The following is a 5,362-nucleotide window of genomic DNA, read 5'->3' as shown; positions in this document are numbered from 1 at the left end:
GCTGGAGTGCAGTGGTGCAATATCGGCTTGCTGCAACCTCCGCCACCCAGGTTCAAGCGATTCTCCTGCCTCAGCCTCCTGAGTTGCTGAGACTACAGGCGCATGCCACCATGCCCAGCTAATTTTGTATGTTTAGTAGAAACGGGGTTTCGCCATGTTGGCCAGGCTGGTCTCGAACTCCTGACCTCAGGTGATCTGCCCACCCCAGCCTCCCAAAATGCTGGGATTACAGGCGTGAGCCACGGCGCGCAGCCAGCAAGTTATTTTTAAATGTTAATTTAGAAAACAGTGAATGATTAGCTGAAAATATATGAGCAGGTGACACTGAGGTTTACTGAAATAGCCAATTTGACTGGTGCTGAGACTTGTGCAGTAAGCCTAAAAGGTAGTGGAGAATTGCTTCCTGCTAGCAGGAAGCTTTCATCTTCTTGAGTACCTAAACCAGGCTTCAGGTGTCCTTTGAGGATAGCCAGGTTTGAAATTTGTAGTTTCTCAGGAAGAGCTCTTCTGTGTGGCAGGGGCTGATAGGGCAAAATAAAATGACAGTTTCTTTATTGCTACAGAGTATCCACTATAAGTTATTAAATGAGTGTAATGGTATAATGCCCTTCCATCACACAACAGGACACCACCCCAGTTTTGTTTTCTGGGTTTCTTCTCCCTTTGTAGGAATCAGATACCTTTTGTAGGAAAAAAATGGCTTATGCCACATAAAGGTGAATTTTTAGAAACCACCTTCTAGGCGTTTTTGGAACCCTTACTGAAATCCCTCCCCTTGTTACAGATGGCGTAGAAGTCACAAGTCTCTTAATTGGATTGTTACTTCTTTGCCTGTTCCTGCTTTCTCTTTCTGTCTGGATAGTCAGGAAAATATTTAATGTTTAATATTTAAACAAAATATTTAATATCTATACAGTAAAATTATTCAGACTTCAAACCAGTATTGAAAGCAGTTGGAAACCAGCTAATAGTTTCTTAATCTCAGATTTCGAGATGAATGTAAACCGTATTCTTTCGAAATGTGCAAGTGTTTGATTCATGCCGTTTGATAAACTTCTGCCTTGTAGTCATTGTTTGATGGGACCAACTTGTAAAGTTTGTAGCCTTAAACAAATCTCCATGCTAAAAAATGTGTTCTAGTGCAACACAAAAACATGAAGTGACTGCCCAGAGGTAGAGTTAATGTTTAGGTGGAAAGGAAGATGACAGCTTTCCAAAGAAGGACCTAAAACACACCAAGATTGTCTTCTACAGGAATTGTTGGGCAGGTCTCCGACTAAAGGTCTTACGATGAAAAGGAAGAAACGAGCCCCCAACCCAAGGCTCTGATACTACTGGTAAATGTAGGAGAGAATTAAGATTCTGTTAATTAAAATCCGAATAGAGCTTATTTCACTAGTCAAGTTACCTGACATTATAATTATTTCTGCAGGATAATTGATGTTTTATGTTCTTTTTTGGACTTTATCTTCTTGCATATGTTTCTACAAAAATTGTTTTCTTCATCCTTGTGGTGCTTATTCATTTGAGCCGTCTCCACAGTCCCAATGCCTCTGCTTTTTGTTTTACTTTTGTAGCATAAGGGTTTTGCTTTTGCTTTGCCTTAAGATTTCCCTAGGGAGTTATCAGGGCTTTTCGTTTTGTATAGCTTTTGCAGCATGGATCAAACATTGGCTTACTGTGCTAATGTGTGAAGAGAAAAAATTATCTAAAGCAGGTGAGCTTTAATGAACAAATGTGTATTTTATCTGAGTTTGAGTAGGGTGCGTGTGGTTTTTGTTTCTTGTTTTTGGTTTTTTTTTGTAATTAATATGAAGAAAGTCCAGTTCTCATAAATATTAATCACTTAAAAAACTGCTACTCTTTCTTGAAAAGGTACACATGTAAAATTTAGGAAAATAACTAAGGTAGGGGCAGGAACCATAAGAAGAATGTTTACCAGCACGTTCATGTATTGTTTTGGATTTGGAACTTGGCTTTGTTTTTCAAAAGTGACAAGAATGTTTCAGTTCTAGGAATGTTCTGGAAGATGCTGTTAATTTTACTTTAAAATGAGAATCTGGTGTTTCTGTATTTTATCGTTTTCAATAAAACTTAAGTGTTTTGGACTTTTGAGATACTTGTATTACTCCACTTAAATAATGAAATCAGATACCTCCTTTCCTCTTAATTGTAGTTGAAGCAGCATTCATATCAGTGAAGGACTTAAATTTATGCTGAAGGGATGATTATGTTGGGATAAAGCTAAGTTTCATATTTGAATTAGCTATTCCCAAAATAGGTAGGCTATGTGTTGCTCTTCTAAAGCCCATAGACTGCTTTCCACTCAGAGCAATTCACTGCTATTGTTAGTATTTAGATGGCAGTGGTAACTGTGTATTTAAAAATGTTCAAATGGGCCAGGTATGATGGTGCATGCCTGTACAGCACTTTGTGAGGCTGAGGCAGGAGGATCACGTAAGCCCAGGAGAGACGAAACTGGGCAATGTTAGCAAGACCTTGTCTCTTAAAAAAAATATATATATATATATATATATATATATTCAAATGTAGAGTTGGAAGAGTGGCATACAGAGTTCATAGAGGGGGTTGAGGATCTTTGAAAATGGGGAATGGAAAACCCAGTGATGTTTGCTTACGTGGTGGTTAAATTTTTTTTTTTCAGATGGAGTTTTGCTCTTGTTGCCCCAGCTGGAGTGCAATGGTATGATCTCGGCTCACCGCAACTTCTGCCTCCCGGGTTCAAGCGATTATCATGCCTCAGCCTCCTGAGTAGCTGGGATTATAGGCATGCGCCACCACACCTGGCTAATTTTTGTGGTGGTGGTTTTTTTTTTTTTTTTTTTTGAGACGAAGTCTCGCTCTGTTGCCCAGGCTGGAGTGCAGTGGCCAGATCTCAGCTCACTGCAAGCTCCGCCTCCCGGGTTTATGCCATTCTCCTGCCTCAGCCTCCCGAGTAGCTGGGACTACAGGCGCCCGCCACCTCGCCCGGCTAGTTTTTTGTATTTTTTAGTAGAGATGGGGTTTCACCGGGTTAGCCAGGATGGTCTCGATCTCCTGACCTTGTGTTCCACCCGTCTCGACCTCCCAAAGTGCTGGGATTACAGGCTTGAGCCACCTCGCCCGGCTAGTTTTTTGTATTTTTTAGTAGAGATGGGGTTTCACCGGGTTAGCCAGGATGGTCTCGATCTCCTGACCTTGTGTTCCACCCGTCTCGGCCTCCCAAAGTGCTGGGATTACAGGCTTGAGCCACCGCACCCAGCCCACGTGATGTTTTTAATCAAAATTTGGAAATTACAGCTAAAGATGACCTAATTACAGGTTTGGAAACTAAAACCTAAGTAGATCGTGTCATCCAGTTCCTCAGGTCAGTGTTCTTTAACTTGACCAGTTGTTTTTAGAGTCTTTGCAGATCTAAGATGTCATTTAGATTTTGTTGAAATAACCAATAATATAGTTCAAGTAGTCTAACATTAAACTGCTTGAGGAAACATGGTTTAGTATGTATCAGTTGGTACAAATCCTCTAGCTATGTTAGTTCCCTAGTTCCTCAGACTACCAGTAGCATCTTAGAGATGAAGTAGTTGTGGTTAGAATAGTGTTTGGATTATAGCCCCAGCAAGACAGTGATGTTTGGTTGGGTGCAGTGGTTCATGCTTATAATCTCAGCACTTTGGGAGGCTAAGGTCGGAAAATTGCTTGAGCCCACACATTTGCGATCAGCCTGGGCAACACAGTAAGACTCTGTCTCTATAAGAAATTTAAAAGGTGTCGTGGCTGGTCCCAGCTACTTAGGAGGATGAGGTGGGAGAATGGCTTGAATCCAGGAGTTCGAGGCTGCAGTGAGCCATGATTGTGCCATTGCAGCTCAGCCTGGGTGACAGTGAGACCCTGCCTCAAAAAAAGACTGATGTTTTCTTTCAAAAATTGTTCAGTGGGTAAACAAGCCAGTCTTCCTATTTTTTTTGTTGTTGTTGTTATTTATGTATTTATTTTTTACAGATGGGGTCTTGCTATGTTGCCCAGGCTGGTCTCAAACTGGGCTCAAGCCATCCTCCCACCTCAGCCTCTCAAAGTGCTGGGATTATAGACATGAGCCAGCGTGCCTGGCCCAGTCTTTCTGTTTCTTAATGAACTTCATGTCGTAAGAGAATTGAATTCTTAGGAGACTAGAACGTAACTGATTATTTTAAAGTGTGCCTGGAGTAAGCAGTATTACCTTCTGCCTACAGTTCTGTCCCTACTTTCTCTCTGCTCCAATAGCATATCTAGTAGAAAAGCAAGGAGGGGGCCGGGCGTGGTGGCTCACACCTGTAATCCCAGCATTTTGCAAGGCTGAGATTGGTGGATCACTTGAGGTCAGGAGTTTGAGTCCAGCCGGGCCAACATGGTGAAACCCTGTTTCTACTAAAAATACAAAAATTAGCTGGGTGTGGTGGCATATGCCTATAAGCCCAGCAACTCAGGAGATTGAGGCAGGAGAACTGTTTGAACCCAGGAGGTGGAGGTTGCAGTGAGCCAAGATCGTGCCACTGCACTCCAGCCTGGGTGACAGAGCGAGACTCAGTCTCAAAAAAACAAAACAACAACCAAAAAAAAGAGAAATAGATTGGTGTGACAAGGCCTAGGGAAATGGTATGCAGGCATCTTACCACTTGCCTCTTCAATCGCGGTTATGAGACAACCCTCTGCATTTAATGGAACTCTTGCTTTCGTTTTGTGGGAATTAATCGTGATTTTTTATTCTAACCATTCAATTTGGTGTTTCAGTATGAAAATGTCCATGAATACCAGGTGTTTTCTCAAGGCTGTTTAGTAATTTCCACCCATCTGTGCAGGAAATGAAAACCCTGATAATTTACACAGGCTATATATGTCCTGTCCTGTTAGTACAGCTGCCTCTTTCATATGATATCATTGAATATAAATAACTTGAGCCTCAACTTCCAGATGCTTGTGCTATAACGATAGAGGCTAAAGTACATCTGTAATTATATCTGCCTATACAATCCCTAAGTAGGTTCTTGGCGCTAAGGTTTGCAGTTATAGAAAATCAGGTGAGATAAAGTTTCCAATCATGGGGTCAGCTGGAGGCTGTTCTTATATTTATAATACAGAAACCTTTTGTTTTTAAGGCAGTCTCGCTTTTTCACCCAGTCTGGAGTGCAGCGCTGCGATCTTGGCTGACTGTAACCTCCGCCCCCTGGCCTCAAGCAATCCTCCCACCTCAGCTTCCTGAGTAGCTGGGACCACCAGTGCACACCACCATGCCTGGCTATTTTTTTTACTTTTAGTGGAGAGGGTTTTGCCATGTTGTCCAGGCTGGTCTTGAACTAAGCTCAAGCAATCCGCTGGCCTTGGC

This window comes from Colobus angolensis, unplaced genomic scaffold (genome assembly GCF_000951035.1).
Source record: "Colobus angolensis palliatus isolate OR3802 unplaced genomic scaffold, Cang.pa_1.0 Scaffold139, whole genome shotgun sequence".
In the NCBI taxonomy this organism is placed as follows: Eukaryota; Metazoa; Chordata; class Mammalia; order Primates; family Cercopithecidae; genus Colobus; species Colobus angolensis.
Note: the sequence above shows the minus strand (reverse complement) of the source record.